A 12543-nucleotide genomic window follows, 5' to 3' on the forward strand; every position below is an offset into this window, starting at 1 on the left:
TGGAAAAAGGTGGTAATTGGATTTGGATTTGGTGGTTGGTAAAAAAGCCTAGGCTCCGGCCATAAGACGTCTAAGAACGCAGGACCGGAACTCGCCTCCTGTTTGTTTTAGGGAAGGACGGCGAGAAGGTATATTGGTTTAAGGTATATTGGTTTATTGGGATTAATAGTAGAATTAAAGGTCGTAATATGATGTCTTTTAAAACTTTTAAAACCTTAGTGCAAGCCAATGGTAAAATACCTGGAAATACACCATTAGGTTGTATATTGAAACGGTAGAAAAGTGAAGGGTATTATCAAGAATTGGATAAAAGTAAAATGATAGATTATTGTAATCATTAGTGGCCTGAATATGAGATTGGGGAAGCGGGATGGCCGGTGAATGGTACACTGGAATTGGGGATAATGGAATCTTTGATGCAATTTTTAAGGAGAAATGAGAAATGGGATGAAATACCATATTTGGATTTGTTTTTCGTTTTATATCGGAAAGAGGAATGGCAAAAGGAATGTGGTATCTTGGTTTTAGAAGTGAATGATGAAAGGGAGTGTGTGGGATGTAAAGAAAGAAAGGAGCGTAATTTGTATCCTTCAGTCGAGGAAGATTTGTCTTATTGTATAGCACTTCCAAGGGTTCCAGTTGCTCCTAATGTGCCCCCTGCTCCCCCTGCGGATATAGCTATAAAAACGGGATCTAGTGAGAGTGATAGTGATGGTGGTGATGGTGAAAAGAATGAGAGTGTTAAAAGAACTCCGTTAGCAGGGTGGACTCGCAAGGGAAGGAAGGGGCAGAAGGGGCCACAGTTAATTGCGCCGTTGAGGGAAGCTGTGGGACCACAGGGAGAAAGGATACTTATAAAGGTGCCTTTCTCCCCCGGGGATCTGGTAATATGGAAGCAATCAGCGGGGAGTTATCGGGAGGATCCTGAAAGGGTGGCAAGGGTAGTTAAATTGGTAATAAAGACTCAGAATCCGGACTGGAATGATTTACAGGTATTATTAGATACTATAATGGATTCCACGGAAAAGGAAATGGTTATTAGAGCCACTAGAGAAAAGGCTCGTGAGGAAATTCGGTTGAGACAACTAAATGAGACAGTTGATGAATTGGTACCAAGTGAGGAACCTAAGTGGGACCCAAACTCTACGGGAGGAATAAGGGCTGTAAAACGATATCAGGAATTGTTGGTGGAAGGAATTAGGACAGGAATACCTAAGACTATGAACTGGTCTAAGTTGTATTCGGTCAAGCAGGACAAGAATGAGTCTCCGTCTGCCTTTTTAGAACGATTAAAAGACATGGCTCGGAAGTTTACTAATTTAGATGTAGAGGATCAATCAGGAAAACTTCAATTGGCATTGTTGTTTATGGGGCAATCACAAGAGGATATTAGGAAAAAGTTACAAAAGCTGGAAGGAGAGGATACTAGAAGTTTGGATAAAATGCTGGAGGTAGCGTGGAAGGTATACAACAACAGGGAAAAAGAAACTGCAAAAAGACAACAAGCTAGTGTTCTGGCTGTAATGCAACAGGCAGGGGCAGGAGGAAGACCCATTAGGGGTCGAGGTCGGGGAGGAGCTAATCACGGACAGAGGGGGTTGCCAAGAGGTCGGGGAGGATTTGGGTTTGCACCTAACATGGGGAGGTTGGATCCAAACCAGTGTGCGTTTTGTCGACAATTGGGACACTGGAAAAATGAATGCCCGGTTAGAGGAGGTATGGGCATGGGAAACATGGGATTAAGGACAGCCCCAATGGGAAATGCCCCTGTGGGAGGATTCACGGGAGGACCAGCAGAAGTCGCTCAAGCACTAGTTTTGGGAAACTATCAGAATCAAAGCTGACTAGAAAAGGATTTAAGGGTAGTTTTAGAAATAGGTGGAAAGGATCAAGAATTTATGGTAGACACTGGAGCTACTTATTCTGTACTCAATAGACGTTTGGGACCTTTGAGTGACACAACGGTACAGGTGGTGGGGGCAACAGAGAAGCTAGAGGAACAACCATTTTTACAACCTTTAAATCTCAGGTTTGGGAAGAAAGAATTAGATCACCAATTTTTGTATATGCCAAACTGCCCCACACCCCTTCTTGGCAGAGACCTGTTGTCCCGACTTAATGTGAAAATAATATTTGAAGGGGGAAGGGTGAAATTGGAAATACCTGAGGAACAAATAGCAGGCATTTTTGTGATCAAGGAAGTGGATGCCTCTCCTATTCAGAAGAAATTGAGCAGGCTGTAGTACCCTGGGTATGGGAGTCAGGGGTCCCCGGAAAATCTAAAGCTGCACAGCCAGTAAAGGTGGAACTAAAGGAAGGGGCCCGACCAGTGAGGATAAAGCAATACCCCTTGAAGCTTGAGGCAAGGAGGGGAGTAGCCCCGTTAATTAAACAATTTTTGGCTCAAGGAATATTACAGGAATGTGAATCGGAGTATAATACTCCAATTTTTCCAGTAAAGAAACCTAATGGTAAGTACCGTTTGGTACAGGACTTGAGGACTATTAATGAAATAGTGAAAGACATACATCCAGTTGCTGCTAATCCTTATACTTTGTTAACATCTGTATCAGAGGAGTTTAAATGGTTCTCAGTGATTGACCTTAAAGATGCCTTCTTCTGCATCCCACTGGCAATAGAGAGTAGGAAATATTTTGCCTTCGAGTGGGAGAGTCCTGATTTTGGGAGAAAGAAGCAGCTTATGTGGACGAGACTCCCACAGGGATTTAAATGCTCCCCTACTATTTTTGGAAACCAACTGGCCAAGGAGCTGGAGGAATGGAAGATAACCCAGGTAACAATATCCCCATCCTTGTATGTAGTCCTGCAGTACGTGGACGACATTTTTCTGGCTACTAAGGAAAGGGAAATGTGCGTGGAATTAACAATTAAATTACTCAACATGCTTGGCCAAGCAGGGTATCGGGTTTCTAAGGAAAAAGCTCAATTGGTCAAAAATAGCGTTATTTACCTCGGTTGTGAGATCACACAAGGGCAGAGACGTTTGGGAGTAAACCGAATAGAGGCAATATGTGCTATTCCTTTGCCTCGTAACCATCAGGAATTGAGATCTTTTCTAGGAATGGTGGGATGGTGTCGACTGTGGATCATGAATTTCGGTCTCCTAGCCAAGCCACTATATGAGGCCTTGAAGCAGCATCGGTTGGAGTGGACGACACAGCAAAAGAAGGCCTTCCAGGAATTGAAGCAGGCACTAAAGGAGGCCCCAGCCCTAGGACTCCCTGACGTGACCAAGGAATTCCAGTTGTACGTGAATGAGAGGCAAAAACTGGCATTGGGGGTCCTCACCCAGAAGGTGGGATCCTGGAAGAGGCCAGTGGGATACTTCTCTAAACAACTGGATTCGGTAAGTTCCGGGTGGCCCTCGTGTTTACGAGCCGTGGCGACAACAATAATTCTTATTCAAGAGGCCCGGAAATTGACTTTGGGGGCAAAAATGAAAGTGTTTGTTCCCCATATGGTCATGGCCGTTTTGGAGCAAAAGGGGGGGTCACTGGCTATCATCCAGTCGAATGTTGCAATACCAGGCCATCCTGAGAGAACAGGATGATATTGAAATAAGGACTACTAATCATGTTAATCCAGCAGAGTTTTTACGCAGTGACCAGGAGGCTGGGGGACTGGTGCATGATTGCGTAGAGGTAATTGAACAAGTATATGCCAGCAGACCCGACCTAAAGGATGAACCATTGGAAGAACCTGAATGGGAACTATACACTGATGGATCCAGTTTTGTTGAGAATGGGACTCGCTATGCCGGGTATGCAGTGGTAACATTGGATCAGGTAATAGAGGCAAAGGCTTTGTTACCTGGAACTTCGGCCCAGAAGGCAGAGGTGATTGGACTCACCAGAGCCCTGTATTTGAGCAAGGACAAAAGGGTTAATATCTGGACAGATTCTAAATATGCCTTTGGTGTGGTTCATGTACATGGGGCGTTATGGAAGGAAAGGGGGCTTTTGAATTCACAGGGAACCAACATCAAGCACCGGGAAGAAGTGCTACAGCTACTAGATGCGGTACACAGTCCCAAAGCAGTTGCAGTAATGCATGTTAGAGGACATCAGACTGCAGAAGGAGATGTTTACAGAGGAAATCAATTTGCTGATGTTACAGCTCGGCAAGTGGCACGGGAAGTATGGACTTAAATGGCATTGGTACCGGTAAGAACAAATCCGGCTACCCCATACCTGAATCAGGAGCCCAAATATTCAATAGAAGATGGAAAACTAATAAACTTGCTAGAGGCACAGAAGAATCAACTTGGGTGGTACGTTACACCAATGGGACAAATAGTGGTACCTACCCGCATAATGAAATTTATTTTAGAATCAGAACATAATAAATGTCATTTGGGGGGCAGAAGTATTGGTAAAATTTTTGAAGAATGAGATAATCTCTAATCAGATGTTAACAATGGCAAAAAGAGTTAATGCAATGTGCCCAGTATGTTTGAAAAATAATCCAGTAGGAGACAAATACAAATGGGAAAGTTGCAAGTCGGGCCACAACCAGGAGATTACTGGCAAGTTGATTTTTCCGAATTGCCTAGGGCACAGGGATACAGATACTTGTTAGTGTATGTATGTACATTCTCAGGGTGGCCGGAAGCTTTTCCGTGTAGAACTAATCAGGCTAAGGAGGTGATAAAAACCTTGTTAAAAGAAATAATACCAAGATTTGGAGTACCTTTAGAATTGTCATCAGATAGGGGTCCGCATTTTATAGCCGGGGTAGTGCAGGAATTAGCACGAATGTTAGATATAACCTGGAATTTGCATACCCCCTGGAGACCTCAGTCTAGTGGGCAGGTGAAAAGGATGAATCAAACCCTGAAAGGACAAATCAAAAAGATTTGCCAGGAAGCTAAACTGCACTGGCCCCAAGCTTTGCCTTTGGCCCTACTCAGAATTCGAATTAAACCAAAGGAAAAGGTAGGCGTAAGTCCATACGAGATATTATACGGCAAACCATATAATGCAACTGTATTAAAAGGGGAGGTACATGTGAGTGGGGACCAGGCGATTGCAGAGTATGTTATGTCACTTAATAAGATCTTGAATTCTTTAAGAAATACGTTACAGTGGAATAGACCGCTCACGCTGTCCACGACATCCAGCCTGAGGACCAGGTGTACGTCAAGAAGTGGATCACGGATCCGCTACGGGAATCATGGAGCGGACCCCACCAGATGCCTCTTAGGTGTGATTGAAAAGGAAAAGAGGCGATCTCTCCGGTTGCTGAAGGCGATGACCCGTGGGCGGCAGAATGAAGAACACTCCCCACCTCGTTATGAAGATGTTACTGTTGATTGAGCATCCTTGCAGCAGGACTGAAGGATGCTCAAAAGGGGGGAAATGTTGGAAAAGAAATGAAATTTAGCAAAATATTTAATTATAGTGAGTTGTGTGTGAACTGGTTTGTTAAAAAGTAGTTTTGTAGCCGTTGAAAGTGTGTTGGGTTTTGTGTGTTACCTAGCAGGTAGTCTTAGAGATTTAATAAATAATTAAACTAGTGCAAGAAGGTAAGAATGCTAAACTGTCTAGAGGCAGCATACAATGCTCTTAGAATAAGATAAGCAGAGGATTAATGATCTTATTTGTGAACCAAGGAATGTATCACAAGGGGTCTGTGACCAGGCAAGGGGAACGGGGAAACTGTTCCTTAGAGACTTTGTTGTGAATCGCATGTATAAGAGGGAAGCACCCATACGCGAATTCGGGGGCTCGGACTTTGGGACGTGAGTCCCCCAGTTCACCGGGCCCTTAATAAAGCACCCACAAAACTTATCCGAGTTTTGTGTCATTTATCAATCGGGCAACAACAGGATCGCTGTCAGTGGGAAGAAGGGGCATTTAGCTGTCCATCCTCCTCCCATGTGCAATGGCACTGTGTCCTTCTGTGTGCTCTGTGCAGCCACAGAGAAGAGCAGAGAGGGAAGGGGCTGGGCCCAGGCTGAGCCTTTCTCAGCTCCTTTCCTGCCCCCAGGGAGCCTGAGCTGCTCCTGCTGCCACTGCCAAGCCCTGGCCCTGCCTGGGGCTGGGTTTGGAGTTGCTGGCAGCTCCAAGGAGTCCTTTCTGCCCCGACTGCCCTGCAAGGGGCTCCTTCAATCCCAGTGTGGGGCCACTGCAGGCACAAGGTCCCCCTGGCCCTGCTCCTGAGTGGAAGGCAGAGCCAAGGGAGTGCCTTGGAGGGCACCAATCACCCAGGTGCCCTCACTGCCACTCGGGCCTGAAGGAGAATCTTCAGCAGTGCCATTGGAGCTGTTCTGTCCTGCCTTTCTTTGCAGCTGAGCCTGTTGGTAAAGGTGATCTGGCTTCCCAGCCCACGTTCAGGATTGAACCTCTGGGAGATGGTGAGGGTAGGTCAAGGCCTTTCCCCTGGGAGAGCTGCCAGCTCAGAGCCCAAAGCTCAGCCAGGGGGGCATCACTGCAGGTGCCAGAACAGAGCCATGCATGTGTGTGCCCTCGCCCTGCACGATCACCTCACAACTTCTGCTCAGCACTGGCAGCTGTTTGGAGGAGGGTGGGCCCTGGCCCAGCTGAAAAAGACCAGATGATTTGTTGATTACACCCGATTTTTCATAAGCATGACGTCCTGAACATGCCATTAAAGAAATGGAGAATTTTTCCATCTGTTAAGGTGTACTTTTTGTTTTTCAAGTGATGGGCCAAAAGGCAGGACAGAAGGAGGTGTTTCCCCAAAGAAGCAGAGGCCAATTGGCAACCTCTGCTGCAGGAAGGAAGGCCAAGCCAAACACAGGCATGGGCACGGGCACAGGCTTAGAAGGTAATTGCTGTGCCGGGCTCAGCGGGGCTCAGCCCTTGGCAGGGCTGTGTGGCTGCAGCTCTTCCACTAGGGCCTGCCCTTGCACGGCCTGGCAGCAGCCAAAGCTGGAGGCACCTCTGGAGCTCGTTCACAGCCCTGGGGAAAGGGGACTGGTGCACCAATGTCCCTCCCACTGCAGCTGCTCTGGAGCTGGCCCTGAGTGCCCAGAGGCCCAAGGCACAGGAGCAGCCCCGAGCGGGAGCCCTGCCGCAAGCCCAGGGCCAGAGCCAGCCTTGGGTCCTGACTGGGCAGGGCCTGCACTGGGTCCTGACAGGGCCTGACTCTGCGCCCTGGGGCTGGGGGAGCTGTCACGGGGCAGGGAGGGCCAGGGCTGGCAGTGGCTGCTCAGGGATGGCTTTGGCCCGTGTCCCTCCAAGCAGTGACTGCCCAAGAAGCTGCGCTGCCCCCAGGCTCTCCTCACGGCCTGCTGGGCTTTGTTGGGTGGCACAGCCTGTGCCAAGGGGCGGCAAGGTGCCTGCAGGCCCCAGCTCTGGGGGAAATGGAGAACATCCTGCCCGCATCCACCATGCTGCCAGCTCAGCAGTGCAGCACACCACGGGCTGACGCTCCCCATTGCTCCCACAGGTGCAGCTGGAACCACAGCACATGTTCCTGATGCCCAGAAGGGCCTTGGAAGGGGTTTCAGTCAGGGAACAGGCTGCTGGCTAGGTTACTGGCAGGCCTGCTTGTTTTGGAGCTTATCTTCATCCTATCCTCTGCCTGAATTTGGACTTACTTGAAGAGGAGACCGTGAGTGTTTAGTTCACCTTTCCCTCAAACAGCTTCTTTTGAAATTCTACTGTACATAGGAAACATTCCCAGTGAGGCTGCAGTGTAGGTGTGGCCAGTCCATGATTGTCCAAAGAATTCTTCTGAGGGTTCTGCTTCTGCCCAGAGCTTTCATTGGCCTCCTAATTGCTGGGCCTTATCCCGGGGGGCAGCTGGGGCTGCAGCCAGTGCTGGCTCCCACTGAGGCTGCCTGGCCAAGAGCAGCCCCAGGGGCACAGGGCAGAGGCAAAGCACGGTGGGGAGGAGCAAGAGCAGGGACGAGATTGCCCTTGAAAGGCAGAGGCGCTCTGGGGCCCGCTCCTGGCCAGGGAGCCTGCCCAGAGCCGTGCCCTGCTGGCCGGGGCCTTGAGGGACAGCTGTGCAGCTGGGCCAAGCTGTGCCAGCAGCTCCAACCGTGCTGGGGAGCCTTGCCAGCTCTGGGCCCAGCTGTGCAGGGGGCTCCCTGTGTGCCACTGGCGGCTGGGGCCTCAGCCACCTCTTCTTTCCACAGTTCCACCTCTGGACAGGAGTTGAAAGGCGGCTGCACCTCACACCCGGAGGGCCTGGTCAGCCCTGTCAGGAGTTCTGAACAGAAGATGCCAGAACAGCCATCAAGGAAACCTCTTAGGCCCCTGTAGATCCCACTGCCACCTTCTCTCCCCATGTGTATCCCCAAGCTGCCTTTATCTCATTTTTGATCTTCCTCTGTCCCGTCCCAACCCATTCCCGATTTTGTTAGAGACCCCAAGAGCAGCCCAGCAACATCCAGCCCCTCTGGAGTCCAACATGTCCCTTCCTCTGCTCCTGAGCCCCCTGGCCATGCTCTCTCAACAACACAGACATTGACCCACCTCTGCAGGAGTAGCTGATGGCCCCTTCTTCTATTGCCATGAAGAGATGGAGCTGACAGCCAATGTCCGGGTGGCAGCAGCAGCAAAGCCCAGCCGGCAGCAGCACTGGCTGAGCTCCATGGCCAGAAGCAGCTGTGGATGCCCACGGTGTGGGCAGGCAGGAGCCAGGCAGGGGCTGCTGTGACCAGTGGCGGGGTCCCGAGGGCTGGGGGAGCCCAGGGGTCAGGCAGCAGCATGGGGCTCCTTAGAAAAAGCAACCCCATTTTCCTTGTTTTTCAGTATTAGAAATTAGAAATTTATCGAAATATTTCAAAATAGTTTTTCTGTAGAGACACATCCCCAAATATTTCTTCCCAATTACTATAGTAGTAAAGATTTTTCTAAGTAGTTTTAGAATCCAGGAAAAATGACCTCATTTTGTCTTCACTTTTCATCTTTAGAAATATTTAGAAATATCTTTTGTAGAGAGAAATCCCCAAATGTTTCATTCTTGTTTCCACCACACATCTGTATTTTTGATACTAGTTTTAGAGTTCTGGAAAATATTTTCCCCTTATACATCTGTCCTGGTTTAAGGCAAATTTGGTAAAGAACCTCCAAAGGAGGGCCCCTCCAGAAAGCAGACCCACACGGCCCCTCCCCCCAACCGGTTCGGGAAGAATTCCTCAGAGAGAAGTGGAAAGAACCTGTTTATTTAACAGGTGACAAAATCAGAAAGTCTCTTTCAGGGGTGGTTGCTCTGTTAGTCCCTCCAGCGCTGGGGCAGCTGCTGCAGCCAAACGGTGCAACCCTCGGTGTTCCCAGGTCCCAGTCCAGAGCAGGTTAGAGATGGTCGAAGAAAAAAGGAGAGGAGAAGCAGTCCAGGAAGGAATTTGGACTGTTTAGCTAGAACTAGCTAATAAGCAGAAGCAAAAGCAAGCAGAAGCGACAGCAGAGAGAGAGCAAGCAAAGCAGAAAGCCAAAAGCAAAAAGCGAAAACAGCCCTATGTACTGCCTGTCTCTGTGTCCCTGATAAGAGAAACCCAAACAAAACTTTCACTCTTCAGAGACAGTCCTAAAGGCACAGAACATATGAATAGGGATACAAGCATCATAACATCACCCCAGGACATTCCACCCTTTATCCCCATATCATCAACATGTTACCACACATCATGCATTATTTATACAAAATTTCCATCTGTTCCCCCAAAATTTACAAGCAATACACATCATGCCCTCTTCACATCCCCACACTGGACCACTGAATCCAGGTCCTATGTTACAGAGCTGCAGGATTCCCCCTTTCACTTTAGTCACTTAAAGCTCCATTTATCACTTGCTCAGACCTTTGACACTTACACATTTTCTTCTCCATCTTCCACTTGCCCAGACCTTCAACACTTACACATTTCCTTCTATCTCATGTCTGTATGGTTTAATGTACAGACAATGGCAGTAACATCCAATGAACAGTGATATTGCATATCATTCTTATCCCACAATCAGATCTCCCTGAGGTACACATCGTGTCGTTCCATCTCTTTGCATTATCAACCACATGCAACCTGGTCCCTGAGCAAAGACAACCCCACAAATGGGTTTGTCTGTACTTGAGGCAGAATTGATCCACACAGTCTTCCCTAACAAACCTCTGATATCTACCACTGGGACTTTGTCTCCTTCTGTTATATTCAGGGACTCAGACTGGGAGGGACCTGCTCGGGTGGTGGAACCTCGGGTGTTAACTAACCAGTGGCCTTTGCTAAATGCTGGTCCCAATTTTTGAAAAATCCCCCACCCAAAGCTTTCAACTGAGTTTTTAGTAGTCCATTGTACCTCTCCACTTTTCCTGCAGCTGGTGCATGGTAGGGGATATGGTACACCCACTCAATGCCATGTTCCCTAGCCCAGGTGTTGATAAGACTGTTCTTGAAATGAGTCCCATTGTCGGACTCGATCCTCTCAGGGGTGCCATGTCTCTACAGGACTTGCTTTTCAAGGCCCAGGATGATGTTCCGGGCCATAGCATGAGACACAGGGTAGGTTTCCAACCATCCAGTTGTGGCTTCCACCATGGTCAGCACGTAGCGCTTGCCCTGGCGTGTCTGGGGCAGTGTGATGGAGTCAATCTGCCAGGCCTCCCCATACTTGTACTTGGACCACCGCCCACCGTACCACAGGGGCTTCACTCGCTTGGCCTGCTTGATGGCAGCACACGTCTCACAGTCATGGATAACCTGAGAAATACTGTCCATGGTTAAATCCACCCCTGGGTCTCGTGCAGGGGCATCTTATAGGGGGCATCTCTGCCCTGGTGGCCTGAGGCATCATGGGCCCATCGAGCTAGGAATAATTCTCCCTTATGTTCCCAATCTAGGTCTATTTTGGACACCCCTATCTTTGCAGCTTGGTCTACCTGCTCATTGTTTTGGTGCTCCTCATTGGCCCTACTCTTGGGTACATGGGCATCTACATGGCGGACTTTCACAGGTTGCCTCCCTACCCTGGTAGCAATGTCTTTCCACTCATCAGCAGCCCAAATTGGTTTCCCCCTACGTTGCCAGTTAGCTTTTTTCCACCTCTCCAGCTATCCCCACAGAGCATTGGCTGCCATCCATGAATCAGTGCAGAGGCAGAGCTTTGGCCATTTCTCTCTTTCTGCCATGTCTAGGGCCAGTTGAATAGCTTTGAGTTCAGCAAGTTGGCTTGATCCACCTTCTCCTTAGGTAGCTTGTGCAACCTGTCGTGTGGGGCTCCATATGGCTGCTTTCCACTTCCGGTTCATCCCTACGATGCGACAGGAACCATCAGTGAAGAGAGCGTAGCGTGTTTCCTCTGCTGGCAGTTGGTTATAGGGAGGTGCCTCTTCAGCACGTGTCACTGGTTCTTGTTCCTCTTCATCTGTGACACCAAAATTCTCACCTTCGGGCCAATTTGTAATGACCTCCAAAATCCCAGGGTGATTCAGTTTACCTATAGAGGCGTGCTGAGTGATAAGAGCAATCCACTTGCTCCATTTAGCACTAGTGGCATGGTGAGTGGAAGGAACCTTGCCTTTGAACATCCACCCCAGCACTGGTAGTCGGGGTGCCAGGAGGAGTTGTGCTTCAGTGCCTATTACCTCCGAGGCAGCCTGGACTCCTTCGTAGGCAGCCAAGATTTTCTTCTCTGTTGGAGTATAATTGGCTTCAGACCCTCTGTAGCTTCGACTCCAAAATCCCCATGGTCGACCCTGAATCTCCCCAGTCACCTTCTGCCAAAGGCTCCAGGACAAGCCATGGTTCCCGGCTGCAGAGTAGAGCATGTCCTTTACCTCTGGTCTTGTCCTGACTGGGCCAAGGGCTACTGCAGGACGGGACAGGACCAAGGCTTTTTTCTTTCACCAAGCCTGGACAAAGGCAATGTTGCTGCTCAGGGCCCCAGTGGAAATTGTTCTTCTTGCAGGTGAACAGGTAAAGAGGGCTCACGATCTGACTGTACTCAGGAATATGCATCCTCCCAAAACCTATGGCGCCTAGGAAAGCTTATGTCTCTTTTTTATTGGTGGGTGGAGACATTGCTGTGATCTTGTTGATGACATCTGTAGGAATCTGATGCCGTCCATCTTGCCACTTCACTCCCAGGAATTGAATCTCACGAGCTGGTCCCTTTACTTTGCCCTTTTTAATGGCAAAACCAGCTCCCAGGAGGATCTGGATGATTTCCTTCCCTTTCTCAAACACTTCCGCAGCTGTGTTCCCACACACAATGATGTCATCAATATACTGCAGATGTTCTAGAGCCTCACCCTTTTCCAGTGCAGTCTGGATCAGTCCATGGCAGATGGTGGGGCTGTGCTTCCACTCCTGGGGCAGTCTGTTCCAGGTGTACTGCACTCCCCTCCAAGTGAAGGCAAACTGAGGCCTGCATTCTGCTGCCAGAGGGATGGAGAAAAATGCATTGGCAATGTCTATAATGGAATACCACTTTGCTGCCTTGGACTCAAGCTCATACTGGAGTTCTAGGATATCTGTCAGGGCAGCAGTCAGTGGTGGAGTCACTTCATTCAATGCACGGTAGTCCACAGTCAATCTTCATTCTCCTTCAGATTTTC

At 48.9% G+C, this 12543-nt stretch overlaps 1 pseudogene; it reads right to left on the reverse strand.

The window, feature by feature from the left end:
- Positions 1 to 12543, reverse strand: part of LOC132077834 (uncharacterized) — a 672057-nt pseudogene that overhangs the window by 470941 nt on the left and 188573 nt on the right.

Source organism: Ammospiza nelsoni, chromosome 10 (genome assembly GCF_027579445.1).
Source record: "Ammospiza nelsoni isolate bAmmNel1 chromosome 10, bAmmNel1.pri, whole genome shotgun sequence".
Taxonomy (NCBI): domain Eukaryota; kingdom Metazoa; phylum Chordata; class Aves; order Passeriformes; family Passerellidae; genus Ammospiza; species Ammospiza nelsoni.